The following is a 23,293-nucleotide window of genomic DNA, read 5'->3' on the forward strand; positions in this document are numbered from 1 at the left end:
CATCCATGTTGGGCAGTACACAACTACCTATAACTCCAACTCCAAAGGATCCAATGTCCTTTGTGTGCCTTTCTGGCCAGCCACACACAACCTAGAGACACATTAAAAAAGAAAACAAAACAAAACACAAAACAAAACAAAACAAAAAAAAAACAGTACTGTCCAATAAGACTAAAATGAAAGTAGGTATCAAATTATTATGCCATGTAGTAAATGAAGAGTCTATAATGACAAGTTGTCTCTTCAGCCAATCCACTTTATTCAGAGCTTTGGAAAATAAAATAATGCCACCACCTCATCTTTGTCCCCATTGTCTTCAACAGAGGTCATCATTAGACCCAGATGCTGGAAACTCCTGAGGAATAGCTCTTGCAGATCTTGTCCAACTCATTCTTTTGGTAGATAAGAAAAAGCTCCAAGAGATAGAGGGATTCCTTCACATCCAAGAGTCATACTGCAAAGGAATCACACAATCAAGACAAGAATTTAGGTGCCCAGGCATGATATCAATTATCATTTAAATAAAATACTTGAGGACACGATGAAACAAACCAGCTCAATGTCTGCAGATGTAGTCCATCCCCCAAACCTCATAAATCATTGTACACCCGTGTCTTGTTGGCTCCTTTTCCAAAATGAGAGGAGATAATATCTGCTTCTCCCCTCTCTTTGATGGGGAATTAAGTGATTTAGGAAATCTGATATTTGAGGAGTGAGTAGAGTCATCAAAGATAAGCATCAGAGACCAAGAATGTAGTATAATGGCTACTTAGCCATAGTGTAAAGCAATTAGCCTCGCATTAGATGGAGGGAACAGATGTCCAGCATCACTTCAAACCGACTCAAAAAGAACAGTCCCTGACAGCTCAGATGCGCTCCAGAAGAGGCTCATTTAGGTTCTCACAGGGGGTAGCTGGAGGAGAAAGGCATATAACACCTCAAAGCAAAACCCACAAGCCCTTCCATTAGTTGTCCAGGCAAACCAAAGTAAAAAGCCCAACCAAACAGGAGTGTGTTTCTGTTCTCAAACACTTCAGAAATGATCAAATGAAACCAAGATCTGAGCCTGGCAGTGGTGGTGCACACCTTTAATCCCAGCACTTGAGAGGAAGAGGCAGGTGGATTTCTGAGTTCTAGGCCAGCCTGGTCTACAGAGTGAGTTCCAGGACAACAAGGGCTACACAGAGAAACCCTGTCTCGAAAAACCAAAACCAACTAACCAAACAAACAAACAAAATAAGATCTGGTAAAATGGATCTGGTTGGTTGTATATGCATTGCAGAGGCAGCAGAGATCTACATTTGAGTTTTAAAAGTCCATCTCGGCTAGTATAACAGAAATGCACAGTTAGTAGTTCTCTATAAATCAAATCCCTGTGCATTTCAAAGAAGATCTCCCTGGAAAACTAACCATGAGGGAGAAGACCAAGAGAATCTCCTGGTGCCTAAACTTGCATATGTGCTTGGCTCTTCTGTGACATTCCACTGTAATTTAGTCCCAGCATAATGGTGGAAATGCTGACCTGTGAGTCTAGAAGAGATAATGTACTGTTTTCTCCCCCTTTCTATTCTCCCAGTTTGGGCTGAATTTCACACTCCTTCCCCTGCTATCTCTTTCAGCTCTTGACACCCTCAGTTTCCAAGTCAAGGTTACAGGCTCCTCCAAGAGATCCCTCAAGAAGAGGGATCTTGAGTTAATGAAAGAAGAGTGTCCTCCCTAAGAGCATGTGGAGATATTTGAGGAGAAGACCTAGACTAGGCTTCCTCAGGGGTATCTATGTGGAGAACGACTAGGAGAAATGGTAGAGTAGCAGAAACTCTCACTTTTGAAATTCAAATCAATACAACAGCTCAAGTCGTTAACAACCAGAACAATCGGGTTCACAAATGCACCCAGTGCTATTTGAAGGGATAAATAGTAATGCTGAAATCTCCCTCACACTTCCTTTTGTCGTATGCAAATTACCTTTAGCTGCCTTTGGCCTCCAGACATATGATCTGATGTTGTCCCCTTAAGGGACTCAAAGCATGGTAACAAGTATGGTATTGATCCCTGCCACTCACACCAACCTCTCCAGCCAGGAATACGGAACAAAGCAGTGGGCATCTTTGAGGCAGAAAAGTTGAAAATGGTGGGAGATTTTAAAATGGTGTTGTCTGCCGTAATTTGGAGCTTAGATCTGTCTGTGGTATATGTAGTTGTTAAGCATTAGTAACAAGCCCTGGCTAAATCCCACCACTTAAAAAAGGTACCCAGGGAGGACTCCCTGAAGCATACAGAGCCACCAAAGGGTTCTGCTCTCGATGGAGAGGGTTCACAACTGGGAAGGGTTGGTGACAGATGAGAACTATAGCGGCAGTTCAAAGGCTGTGCTTCTTGAAACATTTTAATGTTCTACCTCTGCTGGAATCATCTGTGTCCAAAATAACAAATGGCCCATACTTTTTCCCCACTCTGGACTTTGGGAGGGTAGATTTTTTTTTTTTAGTAGGTGGAAATTGGCATGGAAATCACTAAAGAGGTCTAGAGAAAATAAAATCAGCCACTCAGAGCTGCCAGCAGCCCCTGTATCCCCTCTAACTGCTATTTCCATGGCAGAGGATTTTTTATCCCCTTCATTTTAAAACATTCTGGGATATTTTCATGGTGTTGTGGCTAACCATTTTTAGTCAGTTAAAAAATGCCTTCATCACCTCCCACCAGGAAACTCACGGAACACACTGTCGGAGATGCTGAAAGTTTTCTCCATTTTCTTTTTAAAAATATTAGTGGTGAGCATTAAAAGGGAAGGAGATGCATCTCATTTGCCTTTCAGAAAGTATAGCCAGACATTAACTGTTGCAAAGGAACCTGTGACTGCAGGTATGGGCAGAGCCATCGTGAGTGGCAGGGCTGGTGCCAGGCTCTTCATCCCATGGAGTAGGTGCAAAGAAGGTGCCACCCTGTGCGCATGCCATAGGATTTGGGTGGGATGGCTCAGACTGACAAAATTAAAATGCTGTGGCTCTCAAACAGAAGGAGAGCTGGTGCCTGGTGGGTGAGGTAAGAGGCGCTGAGAACAGAAAACTCGGCTTGGCATGAGGAAGGGAGCCAGCCTACCTGCTGATTAGCAGTGGTGGAGCACAGTTTCTATTTTGTCCCTTCTCAGTTTTCATCTCCTTCTAGTGATAAAACTCAGGGTTGTCTTCTTTGCATCCAGCTTCCCTCTAAGACAAGGAGAGAGTGGCTGTAGCTGTAGGTGAAAGAGCGTCCCACGATGGTCTGGGATGGTTTTATTGCTTCTCCAGGCAGACTCTGAACAATCTAGGAAGCCCTTCTGCATTTAGGAGAAATTGTGAGTTGGTGAGAGGTGACATGAATTGTTTTGCTATGCTCTCTAAAGCACAGTCAAGGCCCAATAGTGCCCAACCTTCATAGTGCTGCGAGCCTTTAATATACTTCCTCATGTTGTGATGACCCCAACCATTAAATTATTTTTGTTGCTATTTCATAACTATAATGTTGATGCTGTTATAAATCATAATGTAAATCCCTGTGTTTTCTCTTGGTCATAAATGACCTTTATGAAAGGGTCATTCAACACTCAAAGGGGTCATGTCCCACAGGTTGATAATCACTGGCCTAAAGGCTCCAGACAAGAACAAGATCCCAGGTAGTAGGCACTGCTGTTCTCCCCCATGGTGGCTCAAAATGTAAATGAATGCAATAGGAATTTTTTTCCTTTTGCTAATGAGATCAAGAAAGCAAATGGTAGGGGAGGGTCAATAAAAGCAAAATCCAGAGAAATCTATCCTTTATAGAAAGACTTTGGGGAGCAGTAGAAACACAGAGAGATCCTATCTACAAAAGAAGGTAGAAGGACAGGACTCACTCTCAGAGCTGTTCTCTGACTTCCACATGCAGGTATTAACATTCTCAATGATTTCTAGTTTTTCTATAAAAGCTTTGCGTCTGTAAGCATCATGAAATTTTTGTCATGTTCTTCATGCTCTTTGTTTTCTGAGTTTATCTGTGACATTAACCTCCAGTTGAAAGCAGACAGATGGTTTAGGCTTCCAGTGACTCTTATAGATTTCACCTCCAACTCCCCATTCATTGTACAAGAAAGGAATTTACTACCTGCAGGAGACATCTAAAAACTACTGCACAGACTGTGAAGCCCAAGATTTTCATTTCCTTCCTTACTTTCACACTCTGGAAAGATTTGTCAGTGAAGATACGCGATCAGTGATGGGCAGTGCCATGACTAAATTTTGTTGCTAGAGTTCTAGGCACCTCTCAAAATTCATAAATGGATGTCTTGACCATGAGACCCTAATGAAAATGGGGTGATTGTGATTGTCACATGATCATGAGATCATAAAGGATCGGGTCACTAACCAACATTACGGACATTGTTATGAATCGAACACTTGTGAAGTTGTGTGTGTGTGTGTGTGTGTGTGTGTGTGTATGAGAGAGAGAGAGAGAGAGAGAGAGAGAGAGAGAGAGAGAGAGAGAGAGAGAGAGAGAGAGAGAGAGAGAGAGAGAGGAAGAAGGAAGAGGAGGGAGAAGAAAGGTAGGACTTATCAAGGAGATCTCCAAAGATTCCATCGGAAGAGTCTTCAGAACCGGCAGAAGAAACCAGCCCTAACATCTGTCACCTTGATTTCAGATCTGTAGCCTCCAGAGTTTCCAGGCAATATATTTGTTACTTTACTTCCTCAGCATATAAAGATTTTCTTTTTTCTTTTTTTGGATTTTTTATTAGGTATTTATTTCATTTACATTTCCAATGCTATCCCAAAACTCCCCCACACACTCCCCCACCCACTCTCCCACCCACCCACTCCCACTTCTTGGCCCTGGTGTTCCCCAGTACTGAGGCATATAAAGTTTGCATACCAATGGGCCTCTCTTTCCACTGATGACCAACTAGGCCATCTTCTGATACATATGCAGCTAGAGACACCAGCTCTGGGGGGGTACTGGTTAGTTCATATTGTTGTTCCACCTATAGGGTTGCAGATCCCTTTAGCTCCTTGGGTACTTTCTCTAACTCCTCCATTGGGGGCCCTGTATTCCATCCAATAGCTGACTGTGAGCATCCACTTCTGTGTTTGCTAGGCCCCAGCATAGCTTCACAAGGGACAGCTATATCAGGGTCCTTTCAGCAAAATCTTGCTAGTGTATGCAATGGTGTCAGCGTTTGGAAGCTGATTATGGGGTGGATCCCCAGGTATGGCATTCTCTAGATGGTCCATCCTTTTGTCTCAGCTCCAAACTTTGTCTCTGTAACTCCTTCCATGGGTGTTTTGTCCCCGATTTTAAGAAGGGGCAAAGTGTCCACACTTTGGTCTTCGTTCTTCTTGAGTTTCATGTGTTTTACAAATTGCATCTTATATCTTGGGTATTCTAAGTTTCTAGGCTAATATCCACTTATCAGTGAGTACATATCCTGTGAGTTCTTTTGTAATTGGGTTACCTCACTCAGGATGATACCCTCAAGGTCCATCCATTTGCCTAGGAATTTCATAAATTCATTCTTTTTATTAGCTGAGTAGTACTCCATTGTGTACATGTACCACATTTTCTGTATCCATTGCTCTGTTGAGGGTCATCTGGGTTCTTTCCAGCTTCTGGCTATTATAAATAAGGCTGCTATGAAAATAGTGGAGCATGTGTCCTTCTTACCGGTTGGAACATCTTCTGGATATATGCCCAGGAGAGGTATTTTGGGATCCTCTGGTAGTACTATGTCCAATTTTTGAGGAACTGCTAGATTGATTTCTAGAGTGGTTGTACAAGCTTGCAATCCCACCAACAATGGAGGAATATTCCTCTTTCTCCACATCCTCGCCAGCATCTGCTCTCACCTGAATTTTTGATCTTAGCCATTCTGACTGGTGTGAGGTGGAATCTCACAGAACCTCTAGCAAACAAACACAAGCAGTTCTTTGTAATGAGTTAACACTGCATGACACTTAAAAAATTAATTAAAGCTAATATAAATGGAGCTGGTTCTGTGTACCAGAGTCAGTCCCCCCTTGTGTCTTATCTAATTCTTACAGCTCTTATCATATGTGCAGGAACACATGTGTGTTTAAGTGAAAATCTAGACAGAGGGCAGAGGTCAACCTCGAGTGTCATCCTAACCTTTCTTTCAAGACAGAACGCTCCATGTAGGCTAGACTGCCTCCCCAACACTGGGGTTGAAAGTATGTGTTGCCTTGCCCAGCTAACTGAACTGGAGGAGGTCAAGCACTTTAACAAGTGAGCTATCTCTTCTGTCCTACATTTAATTGTGTCATCTCTATTAGTATTAAGACATGATGGCTGCCATCTTTATCCATGAATGGGGACAAACCTGAACCTTATACCAACAGGCTGAGCATATCAGAGTTGAAAGAAAAGGTATTTAACCAACATCAGCATAACAACCACTGAGATAACTGACCCTAGGAACTTCTCCCATGAGATGTTCCTTAAAATAGTGTCTTACTGATAATTGTCTTAGTCAGGGTTTCTATTCCTGCACAAACATCATGACCAAGAAGCAAGTTGGGGAGGAAACGGTTTATTCGGCTTACACTTCCATGCTGCTGTTCATCACCAAAGGAAGTCAGGACTGGAACTCAGACAGGTCAGGGAGCAGGAGCTGATACAGAGGCCATGGAGGGATGTTCTTTACTGGCTTGCCTCACCTGGCTTGCTCAGCCTGCTCTCTTATAGAACCCAAGACTACCAGCCCAGGGATGGTCCCACCCACAAGGGGCCTTTCACCCTTGATCACTAATTGAGAAAATGCCTTACAGTTGGATCTCATGGAGGCATTTCCTCAACTGAAGCTCCTTTCTCTGTGATAACTCCAGCTGTGTCAAGTTGACACAAAAATAGCCAGTACAATAATGAATCCACATTTTATTAGAAGGCTTGTGACTTGCCATCATTAACACATTAATGGACACATCTCCTTCCTATTAAAGCCTCTTGTTTCTAAGCTTTTGTGTTTTTTTACATCTGTAGTTCTAGACACGGGGACTAACATATGGAGGTAAAACGTCAACCAGAGTTTGTTGGATAAGCAAATAGGTGACTCTCTCTCCAACAGATACCAGTGACATTTAACAGATGGGGAGATGAAAACTATGAGTTGGAATGATTGCTGAAGCTCACAGTGAGTCAGTGGTGTGATGGAGCCCTGGCCCCATTTTCACACCACACTTCTGCACTTGGTGTAATGATGATGCTCCTCCCCATTGTCCTCCACAGCCCTGTCAACCTGCTTCTGATGTGCACACTACCCATCTATGTATCCTTCAGAATGCTTAGTTCATCTATAAATAATTGACCTATGTGTGTAAGGGAGATCATAGAAGCAGAGACACTATCTGAGCTGATATCTCTATGCGGTACTTGATATAGCTTGGGTGTAATTTGGCATTAAGAATATCCTCAGCTTAACAATGATATCTGAACACATAAAGGAGCTCCACTAAGAAGCAAGCTTCTCCTTCTAGCCCAAGGAGGCTAGAAGCAGCCATTGGATTCCCCTGGACCTGGAGTTACAATGACTGAGAACCATCCAATGTAAATGCTGGGATCAAAACTGAGATACTATGTGCGAACAGTATATACTCTTAACCACTAAGCTATCTTACCAACCCCTGCCTACCCCCCTATCCCCTTTAAACCTATGAGTTCAGTTCCTGAATTCAATTCCTACAATACAAGATGTGGATGTAAAGAAGGAAATCATAGACAGCTAAAGCTTGGGACCACTATTTCAAAGTTATATCCACACACCTGGGACAAGTCAGGTAGAAGGCTTATCTTAAAACTCTGGCCTGATATGATCTAGCAGTACCATTTCTAAAAATGTATGCAAAGGTCTCAGAGACAGAATTTCAGAGTTACCTGGACATGGGTGCTACCTGCCTTTGAAATCGCCCTACTATTCACCAAGAGTTAGGTGGACAAGAAAACAGGGTCCAGATACATAGATAGACTTCTATTTATCCACAAAGGAAACAAATGTATGGTTTTTGTAGGAAAAGGGATGCAACTGGAGACCATCAGGCTAAGCAACTAAGCCAAGCTCAGAAAGCAAACGTTTCTCTTATATGTGGAATTTAAATTTTATAATGTTACATGTATTAATGCATACATATATTATATATCTGCATGTGTGTATGGCAAAAGTAGAAAGAAGAGTATTTGGAAGGAGGAATGGCAGGAAATGGAGAGAGAGGGAAGAACAGAAGACTATAGGGAATGAATATATGGAAAAATTGCGTGAATGAAAATGGCAATATGAAGCATGCTTTAATCCCAGAACTGGGGAGGCAGCGGCAGGTGGATTTCTGAGTTCGGGGCCAGCCTGGTCTATAAAGTGAGTTCCAGGACATCCAGGGCTACACAGAGAAACCCTGTCTCTCAAAAAACAAAAAACAAAAACAACAACAAAAAGAGAATGGCAATATGAAACCCACTATTTTGTACAACAAATATTCACAAAAACCACATACCTCTATACACATGTGTGTATATATGTATGCACACATATAAATGTGTGTGTGTGTGTGTCTGTGTTTATAAAACTCTAGATTTCATCTCCAGTTCCCTACCACCATCATTTTGGGGATATCTCATTGGGACCATAAATTCAACATGTTCATGAGAACATTTGGGATCACATCGGATAACACTGGGCTCCTTTCTTGACCTTCCAGGTCACCATTACCTTTACTCGAATCTGTGGTTTCCTGGTCATCTCCCCTAAGTAAATAGCTTATGTTACCCTTATGAGCCCCTGATTAATGACTCCACTTGTCTTCTTTTTTTTGTTTGTTTGTTTGTTTGTTTTTAAGATTTATTTATTATATGTAAGTACACTGTAGCTGTCTTCAGACACTCCAGAAGAGGGCGCCAGATCTCGTTACGGATGGTTGTGAGCCACCATGTGGTTGCTGGGATTTGAACTCTGGACCTTTGGAAGAGCAGTCGGGTGCTCTTACCCACTGAGCCATCTCGCCAGCCCCTCCACTTGTCTTCTTGACCTACTGAAATCAGCTTGGGCTGGTACAGCATTATGACTTTGTATATTGTCACTTTGATACACCTGGAGGAGATGCTGTCTTCCAGGAAATGCTTGGCAATAACATTTTCTTACTACAGCTTGGTGGGACAAGTAGGGAAAGAATAGTGATCTCTCATAGGACTTGAGCCCAGAGATTTGACGATGTACAGCTTGAGGTATGAGGCATCTTTGAACAACAAAGAATTATTGGGCCCAAAATATTAATTCTGCAATAATTACGAAACCCTAACCAATTAAAATAAATAAAAGAAGCTTGAGCAAAAGTCATATGTGGTGATCCATACCTGTAAGTCTAGCATCTTGGAAGCAGAGGCCAAAGGATCATGAGTTCAAGGCCATCCTCAGCTACACAAGAAGTTTAAGGTTAGCCTGAACTACATGAAAGCCTGTCTCAAAACACTTAAACAAAAAGGGAAAGGGGTGAGAAGAGACATGAACAAAAGAAAAAAGAAAAAGAAAAGAAAACATTAAAAGAGAAGCAGGAATGAAGGAGACCCTGTGGGAGACAAGTTGATAGCTGATCTCCTGCATTAGGTAATGTAAGGGGTCACAGCACCTTCAACTCCTGTGTTATGTAATATAATGTGGCCACAATACTTTGCATACGTGTGGTAGTTAATGTAAAGGCCACAGCACCTTGAACACTTTAACTTCTCAGATCTTATAAATGTCCTATAAATCTCATTAACTTAGTAAATCTCTTTAATTTAGTACTGTAATTCCATTGGAAAAATTGCAGTGATTGTTTTTAAAATAGGGCTGGTAAGATGGCTCAGTGGGTAGAGATGCCAGCCACCAAGTTTGATGGCCTAAATTAGATTCCTGTGATCTACATGGTGTAAGGAGAGAACTAACTGCTAAAAAATTTCCTCTGACCTCTACCACCCTTGAGTTTGGCTAACTATGGGAGACTTTCATTTCATCCTAATTACTAGTTTTAGTGGTGGTTTGAATAAAAATAGCTCAATGGGTTCATTTATTTGAATGTGTAGTTAACAGGGAATGGAGCTATTTGAAAGGATTACAAGGATTCAGTTTGTGGCCTCGTTGGTAGAAGTATGTCACTGGGGATCAGGATGCCAAGCTGGGTCAGGATGTAGCTTTCAGCTACTGCTCCAGTTCCATACTCCCTACCACAATAATAATGGACTAAGCTTCTAAAGCTGTAAGCAAGCTCCCAGTTAGATGCTTTCTTTGGTAAGAGTTGCCTTGGTCTTCATGTCTTTTCACAGCAATAGGACAATGACTAGGATATCACCCTAATAGCTGCACAGAAGAATAAGTGAAAATGATATTTCTGGATTCCCTTGCATCGCAACCCAGTCTAAGAGGAGACAGAAAGGGATCTTTCAACACAGTGGCTATTTACATTGTCCCAATATACCTTTGGGATAAACCAGCTAAGGAAACTTAAGGCAGCAAATCTGTCGTCATTCTTGGGTAAAGAAAGAGCACAGTGATTGGCTATTCCCAGGACTCTTTATAGCAATATAATTTCTGTGCCTGTGGGTACCCTTGAGTGGGTCATAAAATTTAAATGGCAAAAAATTCTACAGTAGAATAAGTGACCATAATTGGAAGTAACTTAAGTAGAAGGGGTATAAAAAAGTGACCTTTATTATTAATTTTCTTCCTTTTATAATGTAAATGCTCACTTGTAACATGGGTATATTTTGACAGTAGTCCAGGACTTTAAAAATGGCCCTATGAGCGGGTTATAAAATGTGATCATCAATTTCTTGGTGATTATACTGATTAAGAAAATTATTCATGTACTATATTTTTCATCTAGGATATTTTTCAAACGTCACTTAAGCCTCTTAAGCTTAAAAATCTTGCCATCAGACGGTCCACACAGTAAATGTAAAACTGATGGCACAAATATTATGAGTCGTGCCTCTTAGGACAGATTTGATTTGTTTGAAGGTAGATGACATTATAAAGTATAGTCAGGATGTCAGGAAAGCGACTTGGTATGCAACTTGATTTACTTAGCATCTTTGTCACTTTATAGATTGATGTTTGATTGATGACAACATTAATATAGAAAGTATGTTAATATTAGAACAGGCTTTAAGATTACCTACCAGAGGATTCTCCCCTTCCTCAAATTGCTATAATTTGCAATAAGATGCCCTAAGGATACAATGATTCTGAAGCTTGCTAACCCTCTTGATGTAAGCATTCTTTAAAAAAAGAAAAAGTTAAGTCTGTTTTTTCTTCATATACAATAAAATGTAACCATTTTAAATATATATCTCAATAACTTTAGACAAATTTATATAACCATGTTACCACCACAAAATCAAAGTATAAAACATTTTATTACCCTAAAAGTTCTCTTTGGTCCCAGCTCCTATCCTCCCTTAGCCATAACCAACCAAGTACTACACTATTTTATCACCAAAAATTGGGTTTTTCCTTTTTCCAGTTTTATACAAAGATGTCTGGCTTATTTGACTCAACAAAATCCTCTTGAGACTCATCCACATTACTGTGTGTATCAGTAGGGTTTCCTTGGTGAGGCAAAGGGCTTTAATTTTTATTATGTACCTACTGTTTGCATGTTTTTGATTAACAATATGCTTAGATTGCTTAATGTAGAGATTATTATAAATGAAATTACTTTATATCTCCATCAGGGTTTTTTTTGTTTTGTTTTGTTTTGTGTTTGTTTTTGTTTTTGTCTGTTTGAGAAAGAAGCAGTTTCACTAAGTAGCCTGGGCTGGCCTTGAACTTAAGATATTCTGACATCCACCTTGCAAGTGCAAGGATGCTTGATCACACCCAACAGGGCTGAGTTTTTGCATGGACACACGTTTCTACTTCTCTAGGACATGTGCATAGAAATGGTGTGGTGGAATTATGGTTTGTACAGAAATGCCCGCTACAGGCTCAGATTTTAAACACTCATTGCTCTAAATGATGGCTCTTTGAGGACACTGAGGAGTCCTTGAAGGCTGATTCTGGCTGATGAAACCAGGCCACTTGAGCAGACTCTGAATGGGTCCATTTACACTATCCCTGCTTCTAGTCTGGAGCCATCAGGTCATGACAGCATCTCTCTCTACTTTGCTTTCCCTTCCATAATGGACTTTAACTCTCTCTTTGAGTTCCAGTAAGCTTTCCATTTTGAGTTGTTTCTGTCAAGTAATTTGGTCATGGAGACATTAAAACAGTGAATATAGTTGGGTACAGTAGTGGGGTACAGCATAACCATGGATTTAATTTCATAAGATACTTCCAAATTTCAAGTTGGACAGGTTTATATTCTAACCAGCAGTGAACAGAACTCTAGTTTATATATATATATATATATATATACACATATATACTTGCCTGCACTTGATGCTTCCATTTGTTGTTGTTGTTTCTAAATTTGGTTCTTCTCAGTGCAGTGCAGTGTTACCTGATCATGGGTACCAATGGATGACTTTGTGAGTATTTTCATGTGCTTACTTATCATGCATATGCCTTCTTCTGAGTGTTTCTATCTTCAGCTCATGATTTTAGAAGAATACATATAGCCAAGTATGTCAGATATGCAGTATATAGTGCAATTGCTTTCTTCAGGCTGAGTATTGCCTTTTTTTGTTTTTTAAACACTGAAGACCAATGTTTGTGCATTTTGAAGGAAAGTCTTCTTTTTTTTTTATGTCTCTTTCTTTGCCTCTCCCACTGCTTCAAACTTTGAACACAGCTTTTTGAGCACAAAAGTCAATCCCCAAAACACATTAGCTCTGAACTTAGAGCTGTTTTAAATACTGACATTTGGAGCCCTCCAAGTAAATTATGCAAATATTTGAGAGCAGGCCAGGAGGTAGAAAACATTAGAAAAAAATTGTTGTTCCCATTTTATAGGCAAATAGTAGGAGGGGTCAAAAACCGAAGACTATGTGGCCCAAGGTAATGAAAATGGCCAAGGCCAAGAAGGAACATGGTGAGACTAATTGATCACAGTGATGGGTCTAATCGAAACCCTTTGAGGGTCCATGCCTATTGCTCGAGCCCACTGATCCAAATAATTACAGGAGGACTGGGGCCTGAGGGGATTAACTCAGGTCCACTGCTATTGACTCTCCTCATTTCACTTTGCTTCCTTTGGAATCCACACTCCCTGGCTTTTTTGTCTCTGTGCATCTTCTTTCGGGTGATTTTGGTTGTAGTTCTTGCTCTCTCTACTTTTCTCCTTCTCCTCTTCTTCCCTCTTCTTCCTCCTCCCTTCCCTTTCCCTGTCTTTTATCATTAGCTGAAGCTCATTCTTAGATTGTGCACGTGAGCTACATCTCTTGGTGGTGGTGGAGCCAAAAGCAGAGGCCAGCATCCACTTCAGTACTGCAGGTCCTGGTAAAGGTGAAAGTTAAGGCTGTAGAGCCATGTCCATGACTAAAAATATCCCACTCCTTTCAGGGAACTTTCTACACGCTCTAAATATTTGTCTTTATATTGAATGTACTAGAAATGACCATTTTCCTACTACTAAAACCTTGACAAGGTAGCAGCTGCCTTAATAGATCTGAACTGCAAACTCATGCAAATTGCATAAAAAATCTACACATCTTATTTCTAGTGTGGATAAATAAACTGCCAAACCCTTAGGACACCTGCAAGAATCTGTATAAGTAGGATCTCTCTGCTCTCGCTTCCCACTGACCAATCCCTCACAGGTCCTCTGTGGGCTCCATTGTTTAATTGTTGTTTCTGTTTGCTATTTTCCCACCAAGCCCCTTCTACTGCTGCTCCATCACTCCACATGATTTTTTTCTATTCTTTAGTTGACTTCCCAGCCATCATTCCTTTCTTAACCAAAGAGAGAGAGAGAGAGAGAGAGAGAGAGAGAGAGAGAGAGAGAGAGAGAAGAAGAAGAAGAAGAAGAAGAAGAAGAAGAAGAAGAAGAAGAAGAAGAAGAAGAAGAAGAAAGAAAGAAAGAAAGAAAGAAAGAAAGAAAGAAAGAAAGAAAGAAAGAAAGAAAGAAAGAAAGAAAGAAAGAAAGAAAGAAAATGCACATATGCTAGAAAAAAACTCAAATATATACAGCTTAAAAAAATCATTTAACTCCAGTTGGGTCCATCTGGAGCACAACCAGCAAAGCCAGGAGCCTAGCATAACTGTCCTCTCAGTGGCTTCACTCAGCAGCCAATGGAAAGAGATGCAGAGACACACAACTAAACATAATATGAAGCTTAAGGAGTCATTGTAGAGTTGAGGGGAAGGATTGAGGGACCCAGAGAGGACAGGGACTCCACAGGAAGACAAACAGAGTCAACTAACCTGGACCTTTGAAGACTCTTAGAGACAGAACTGACAACCAAAGAGCATACACAGGCTGGACCTAAGCCCACAACACATTTGTAGCAGATGTGCAGCTTGATCTTCATGTGTGTTCTCCAAGACCAGGAGTGGGTGCTGTCCCCGAATCTGTTGCCTGCCTGCCTACACATCCCATTCCCCTAATGGGGCTGCCTTCTCTGTCCTCAGTGGAATAAGATGTGCCTTGTCCTGCAGTTACTTGATGTTCTCTCTCTCTCTCTCTCTCTCTCTCTCTCTCTCTCTGTGTGTGTGTGTGTGTGTGTGTGTATGTGTGTGTGTGCTACCTAGAGGAGAGTTCTCCTGCTCAAAGAAGAATGGGAGGGAGGAATGAAGAAGGATCTTCCTGAAGGGAAATACTGGGAGGAAGGGGGAGTGATATTGGAATGTAAAGTGAATAAATAATTTAATTTTAAAAACAAACAAAAGCAAAGGATTAATTTAAAGGCAACTAACCTAAATTTAAGAAATAATAACCTCAGCTGTCAAAAGCTAGGCTTATTACCAAAAATATAAGAAATAAAATCCCTTACATTTCAGACCTTGTTTATAGAAACACATAAACATCTCTATATAACACATTGTTAAATTCTATAAAAGGCATCCATATTTTATATGCCTATAAAATGAATTTACACAATACTATATCTATCTGCATATCATATATATTTATATACATATGATATATTATATTTAATACATATGCATATATAAAAGTATATGTAGCCAAGTATGATGTGTACACATGCAATCCCAGCACTACAGACACTGAGGCAGAGGACTCGTAAATCTGAGGCCAGCATCTATTACATAGTGAGTTTCAGACTAGTATGAGTGTGGGATATTTAACAAGGATTTGTCTTAAAAGGAAAACAAAAAGTATTTGTGAATATGTTTTTATACTTTTTTTGTTTTTTGTTTTTGTTTTTGTTTCTGTTCTTTTGAGGCAGGGTTTCTCTGTATAGTCCTGGCTGTCCTGGAACTCACTCTGTAGACCAGGCTGGCCTTGAACTCAGAAATACACATGCCTCTGTCTCCCAACTGCTGGGATTAAAGGCATGTTCCACCACTACCCAGGATTTTTATACATTTTTTTAACACAACGGACATTTAGCCTTAACATATCATTACATTATTTACTGTTTAAATATACTGTTTAAATGGCTTACAATTTGTTTCATTTTGTTTTAAAAACCTGGGTGAATAGCATGGCACAATAACCCCAAGAGAGGCAGAAGTGGTATACATACCTTGATGGAACCCAACAGCTCTCTAATTGGTACTACAGTTCTAGTTAAATACTCAATGGTAGTTAGGTCATGGTTATTGGAGGAGAATCTACAACCACTAATTCACTAAACCAGCATAACCCCTAACAACAATGTATAAACCTTTGTCCTTATACACACAGAGAAGTACAGCAGCTTTATTGAGTTATAATCACACTCATTGATCTGCCCATATCCAATTAGGTAAATGCATGAAATTGGTATTTTGTAATTCAAACATCTGTGAAACTGTGCTTCAATTTAAGAGCTTCAATATATCCTGATCTCTCTACAATCCCCTCTGGAACCTTTGCAACCCCCCTTTCCTTACTCTCTGTCTTCTGGCACCAGTCAAGCACATGTAGTTTCTCAGACACCAGCTCCTGATTCCCAGAGTTTGGCACAGCTGGATTACAGTTTGTACTCTTTCTTTGTTTTCTGGCCTAACTTATTTCAGTTAGCACGGTTCTGCTGAGCATGGTTCTGCTCAGCTACTACACAGGTCAGTTTATTTTTCTTCCTTTCTCACACTATTACATTGCACTGATGGGCCACAATCTGTTTATCCTACCTGCAGATGGTTGTTTAAGGTGCTTTAAGACCAGACCTGGGGGTAGGATATATATTTACATACATACATACAAACATACATACATACATACATACATACATACATACATAAGCACACACGCATGCTCACACACACACACACAAGCAGATATTTGATAACAAGTCTTCATCAAAAAATATAGATTTCCCAAAATTGAATAAGAAGACAGCCATCATAACTTTTAAACTATACATTTGTTTTCAACAGAGTCTGTTAACTCCTTGCTGTCAGTGAAACAACTGGTGATTTCTCACCCTCCTCTGCATCCTCCTTCCTCTGTTTTATTTTATTTTTTTGTAGTTATGTTACTGTTTTACTTGTTTGAGGTTTTTGTTTGTTTGTTTGTTTTTGTTTGTTTTTAAACATCCACGCTGATCATGGAACTCAGGTGCCCTCGCTTATAATACATCAAGCACTCTATTGACTGAGCCGTTTCCCCAGTCCCTATTCACTCTTTTGATCAAGCAGGGTATATCTCACTTGTTGGCCCTCCAGACTTAAGCAACTGTAGGCCATATGAATTGTGCACACAGTGTTTTAAAAATGTGTGTGTGGCTACTACATTACATATTCTAAACAGTTCAAATAGTTGAAGGAATAATGTATTAAAACTTATGAACTGATTGAGCAAGTGCATCACAGCTGTCATTGACAAATGAATGAAACTCTAATATACCTTTTGGTTGCTGCTTTGCTTACTCATTGATGTGAATGAAAGCATCAACTGGCATTTGTATCAGAACTGTGCTCACTCACTTATCTTCTCTTGGCATGCATAGACAGAGGGCTCCATCAGCAGCACCATAGAGAATCACTTGGCCTGAGTTTGAATCTTATCCCCTCACAGAATTATCATGTGCTCAGAATCAAATGGCAGATATTCTGTATCACATGTTGGTTTGCAATAGAATATTTTTCTCAAGTGGTGGGCTTGCTCCTGTCCCAAGGGGAGCCATGGCAGATGCTTATTTACACAGCAGTGCTAATGATTTTTCTCTAGCAACACCAAGAAAGGCAGCCTGTGTACATTAGAACTCACCAGTGAGAACAAGTCTATAATGACCCACTATCCACCCTTGGACACTGTTCATTTCTAGGCTTCTGGTTATGAGGTACATCACACTGATAGGTCCCCCCCCTTCCCTGTCTGTCCATGGCCACTGATGGGTAAGGCTGCTGGCTAGCTCTTGTGTTCCTGTTGCATTCCAAACAGTTTGCTTTTATAGAAACAAAGAGTTCACCAGAAGTATTAACCTAAAGTCCAGGAGACTATTTTTATTATATACACACACATGCACACACACACACAATGAGAGAGAGAGAGAGAGAGAGAGAGAGAGAGAGAGAGAGAGAGAGAGAAAGAGAGAGAGAGAGAGAGAGAGAGAGAGAGAGAGAGAGAGAGAGAGAGAGAGAGAGAGAGAGAGAAATGTTAAATAAAAGGTCAAGGGAACAGTCTAGTTGGATTACTGAGCTTCTGCATCTAAGCATTTTTTATGTGTAAGTTTAAGCCTGCCATCAAAACCTACCATCAAGGAACAATAAAGTAGACATTTTCCTCACAGTCTTAGAATGTAATTCCTTTGAGAAATTGTCTCTTCTTTAATGCGGGATTCACCGGCATGGACAGATGATTGGCTTTCTGAAATGCCTTATCTCCATTGTATGAGAAGCATGACATGCATGTGGACCTGTGTTGTCCAGACTGAGATTGGTAGATTCAGGCCACTGGTGCAAGTTCCTACTGATGATAGGAGAGATTGATGAAGACGATGTAGACGTCTCCTTCAGGGCCCCAAACTGGCTTAGAATCCAGTGTTAAGAACCAGTGATACCACCTATAGGGTTGCAGACCCCTTCAGTTCCTTGGGTGCTTTCTCTAGCTCCTCCATTGGGGGCCCTGTGTTCCATCCAATAGATGACTGTGAGCATCCACTTCTGTGTTTGCCAGACACTAACAACAATATGAACTAACCAGTACCCCCAGAGCTCGTGTCTATAGCTGCATAGGTAACAGAAGATGGCCTAGTCGGCCATCACTGGGAAGAGAGACTCCTTGGTCTTGCAAACTTTATATGCCTCAGTACAGGGGAATGCCAGGGCCAAGAATTGGGAGTGGGTGAGGAGGGGAGGGGGGATATAGGGGACTTTCGGGATAGCATTTGAAATGTAAATGAAGAAAATACCTAATAAAAATTGGAAGGAAAAAAAAAAAAAGAACCAGTGATACCAAAGATTTATGGTGGCATAGATTAAATAGTTAAATTTTGCTGGAATTTCCCAATTATATATATTTCCATACCAAAACTCTCTATGTGCTATTTTGCTGAATATAACATCTCAGAAGTTCACTACTAACCTAGAAGCATTAAAACACTATGGTTAATAGCCTAGTAGTTCTGACTTGGGTCATACTTTACAAAGACAATTTCATATATATATATATTTGGTTTTTCAAGACAGGGTTTCTCTGTATAGCCCTGGCTGTCCTGGAACTCACTTTGTAGACCAGACAGGCCTCGAACTCAGAAATCCGCCTGCCTTTGCCTCCCGAGTGCTGGGATTAAAGGAGTGCGCCACCACGCCTGGCTTCAATTTCATATATTTAAATAGGACACATGTACACATGAGTATGTCACTCACAAAACCAGCAGGATGATCTATCAACCAAGACCTAGAGGTCAATCCAAGAATCAGAAACATTTAAAGGATATGATTATTAATGAAAGTGATGAATTAACTCAATATATAACCGATGACTGATTGTAATGAGCTTACTTGAAAACATGAGGACCTGAGCTTAATCCCTAGAACTTTGGGAAACACAGCCTATTATGGTCACACATACCCAAAATATACTCCACCATATTATGTGCTCAACTATGTTCATAGCAGCCTTATTTATATTAGCTAGAAGCTGGAAACAACCCAGATGTCCCTCAATAGAAGAATAGATTCAGAAAACATGGCACATTTACACAATTGAGTACTACTTAGCTATTTAAAACATGGACAAATTTGCAGGGAAATGGATTGAACAAGAAAATATCATCCTGAATGAGGAAACATAGACCCAAAAGGACATACATGATATGTACTCACTGATAAGTGGATATTAGCCCAAAAGCTAAGAATACACATGATACAACTCACAGAGCATATGAAGCTTAAGAATAAGGAAGAACAAAGTGTAGATGCTTCAATCCCACTTAGAAGGGGGAACAAAATAATCACAGGAGGCAGAGGGAGGGAGGGACCTGGGTGAGAGAAGGGAGGGGGAGAAAAAGAGAGTCAGCAGGATCAGGTAAGGGAAGAGACAGAGAAGAAGTTCAGAGGGCCAGAAGAAATAATACAAACATGTAGCAGAGGGGGAATGGGGAATAGGGAGGGGGAACCACTAGAAAGTCCCAGATGCCAGAGATGAGAGAAGTTCCCAGGAGCCAATGGGGATGACATTCGCTGAAATACCAGAGGAGAAACCACCTCCATTTGGCCCCTAGTTGAGGTATGAGGCCACTCACTCATCCCAAATTTTTAACCTAGAATTGTTCCTGTCTAAAGGAAACACGGCACAAAAAAAAAAAAAAAATGGAGCAGAGACTGAAAGAAAGGCCACCCAGAGACTTCCCTACTTTGGTATCCATCCCATGACACTAAACCCCTACATTACTGCTGATGCCAAGATGTGCTTGCAGACAGGAGCCTGGTATGGTTGTCCTCTGAGAGGCTTTGCCAGCACCTGACTAACACAGATGCAGATATTCACAGCCAATCATTAGATTGAGCCCAGAGCTCTGTCCCAATGGAATAGTTAGGGGAAGGACTGAAGGAGCTGAAGTGGATTGCAATCCCATAGGAAGAGCAACAGTACCAACCCCTCAGAACTCCCAGGGACTGAACCACCAACCAAAGAATGGGTCCATGGATGCCACTACATATAGAGAACAGGACTGCCTTATCTGGGTTCAGTGGGAAGAGAAGCCCTTGGTCCTGTGGAGGCTTAATGCTCCTGAGAAGGAGGATTCTAGAGGGGTAAGGTGCGTGTGGGTGGGTGTGGGAGCACCCTCTTAGACACAAAGGGGAGGGTCAAAGGGTGGAGTGTTTGTGGCCCGAAGACTGGGAATGGGGACAACAGTTGAAATGTAAACAAAGAACATTTTAACACTCAACTACACACACATGCATACGTATACATGCTCGCACACATAAACACACTAATGCATACACTCATACACACACCGCACATACAAACACACACATTTGCAGACACACACACATACACACACTAACACATACACTCATGCACACACCACACACACAAACACACAAACAGACACACACACAAACACACACCTGCACATGGGTACACACTCACACACACATACACCACATACACACATACACACAAACACACACATGGGCACATAGGAACACACATTCAAACACACATACTAACACACTCACATACACAAACACATATACAAGCACAAAGAGACACACACTCACACACACAAACTCACATCTTGAATTCAACTTAAGAATTTTACCTAAAAACTTGATATGAAACTTCAAATTTTTTCGTTTATATAGAGGCTTCTCAAATAAAGGCAATACCCTGATTGTCTAGGGAACCCAGTCATGCTTTGAGGGAATCTGGTGAGCCATCAGCCCCCACTTTCTTCTCCAGTTTCAGACATGTCCTTTGGGAATGTCACCTGACCCTAGGGAGTCAAATCTAGCAACACACTCAATATCCCTCACACCTGTAGCCTTCCCAATAAACTTAATAACCTGGACAAGTGCCTGAGAACATTATAAATAAATCCTGTTTCATCAGTAAGCTGTCACGAGCAGCTTTAGTTGACTTCCAGGCCAAGAAAAAGAATGGCACCAGCCACGGTATTTCCCTGCAGCTTTCTTGTTACATGGCTGCAAAGATTCCTCATGTCTCAACATGGACACATCCATCTCCACTTATGGCGAAATTACACCCTCAGGCTGTTGAGAAAGACAAAAATTTGTCCTCAATTCCTGCATATTTTCTAGAATGTTTCTGGGTGTCATCTCTGAAATTCCACATTCCTTTGTGTCTATCCTTTGATGCATAGTAGACCCACTGTTACCTGCTATCTAAGTTTTTGTTCAAACGTCCACCTCGTATCTTTATTTAGAGCTAATATTATGTTATTCATAATGGCTGGCCTCAAACCATACTCTCCCTAAACAAACCAAGCTGGCAGAAAACAAAGAATATTCTTCTAAATAAAGTTTTATTGGAAGACAGCCTTCTCACTGATTGCATTGCCTGTGGGGGCTTTCTTGCTAATATGTAGAGTAGTTACTACACAGACTGATTCATTTCTTAGTCAGGGTTTCTTTTACTGTGATAAAACACCATGACCAAAAGGCTACTTTGGGAAGGAAAGGGTTTATTCAGCTTACATGCCCACACTGCTGTTCATCACCAAAGAAAGTCAGGAGAGGGATTCATACAGGGCAGTAACCAAGAGGCATGAGCTGATGCAGAGACCGTAGAGGAGTGCTGCTTACTGGCTTGCTCCCTGGAACGGCTTGCTTAGTCTGCTTTCTTATACAGTTCAGGACCACCATCCCAGGGATAGCACCACTCACATTAGTGATCCTCATGGATTCCTAATAGGGAAAATGCCTTATAGCTGGATCTCATGGAGGCATTTCCTCACAGAGACTCCTTCCTCTAGTCCACAAAGCCTAGATATCCATTACCTGACACAAAAACTTTGATGACCACTGCTCTAAAGTCTGTGGTCCTGTTTAATGGAATCTGGATGTTGGGTCGAGATTATGCTTAACTTATTCACTCTCTGGCCTGGTTCTTGTTTTGTCAGCTTGACACAAGAAAAGAGTTATTTAAGAAGAGGAAATTTCAATTGAGAAAATGCCTCTACAAGATTGGGCTATGTGCAAACTCACAGAGCATTTTCTTGATTGATAAATGGTGTGTGTGTGTGGGGGGGGTCCAGCTCATTGTGGGTGGTTGTATAAGAAAGCACACTGAGCAAACTATAGGGAGCAAGCTAATAAGCAACATTCTTCCACAGCCTCTGCTCCATTCTTTTTCCTTTTGCCTCCAGGTTCTTGCCTTGAGTTCCTGCCCTGACTTTGCTCCATGATAGTGCGTAACCTGCGAGTTGTAAGCTAAAATAAACCCCTTCTTCCTTAAGTTGCTTTTGGTTATGGTGTAGTATCACAGCAATGTAAACTCTAATTACGACACCCACATAATCAGAGTCTTAGGTCTTCACAATATAGACTACAAAGAGCAAGGCCTCTGGTGGTAGACTACCTAGTTACTCAGTTCAGTTGCTGCTGGATGATCTTGAGGAAATAATTTATGTCTGGATCACAGGTTTCTCATTTGCTTCACTTGGAAGAATAATGCCCTCTAAGTCACTGTGGGTTAAAGAAGTTATTACAAAGGAGCTCACAGTAGTGTTTGGGTCAAATAATGTTAGTTGCTAGGGATTTTCCCTTCCCGTGGGCTGCTAAACTTTCCCATATGATTACAGTACCTGGAATCTATGCCTTCTTCATAAAGGTTTCTTGCAGTTTTGGCAGGATAGCTGAAATAGAAAAAAAAATGCATATTCCTAGAAGATTAAAATAATGGCAAGTATCCAAAGTTGTAGACAGATCCCATGCATAAAGCAAAAGTTTGGCTCAACATACTTCCAAGAGGTACAATACAGCAAAACATCAACATCTTCATAGAAAAGTGGGAAAGGGAAACGGGAGAGAGCTTTTTTTAGGTAATGTAAATTCTCCGTGTGTTCCACGGTCCCTGCATTACTCATCTTTCCCTTACTGTAGCAAAATACCTGAGGTAGCCAACTAAAATAGAAAAGGATGGATTGGTTTGGGTTCAAATTTTAGAGATTTCTGCCCAGCTCTCTTGGCCCCACTGATTTGGGCCTCAGCCATGCAGAGCGTCCCAAAGGGAGCTCATGGTTGGCAAAGGGCTGTCTAGCTTAGAGCAACCAGGAAGCAAAAGAG

General features: G+C 41.0%; 1 long non-coding RNA gene across 1 annotated transcript; it reads right to left on the reverse strand.

Annotated features, from left to right (window-relative positions):
• Positions 1–251: 251 nt before the first annotated feature.
• On the reverse strand, positions 252–22,863 carry LOC115030399 (uncharacterized). Its single transcript, XR_003836005.1, has 3 exons — positions 22,813–22,863; positions 3,100–3,316; positions 252–454 (listed from the first exon to the last, which is right to left on the reverse strand). It is a non-coding gene; the product is annotated as an uncharacterized LOC115030399 (long non-coding RNA).
• Between the last annotated feature and the right edge of the window lie 430 nt (positions 22,864–23,293).

This window comes from Mus caroli, unplaced genomic scaffold, assembly GCF_978045245.1.
Source record: "Mus caroli unplaced genomic scaffold, Mus_caroli_1 scaffold_2, whole genome shotgun sequence".
NCBI classification, from domain to species: Eukaryota; Metazoa; Chordata; class Mammalia; order Rodentia; family Muridae; genus Mus; species Mus caroli.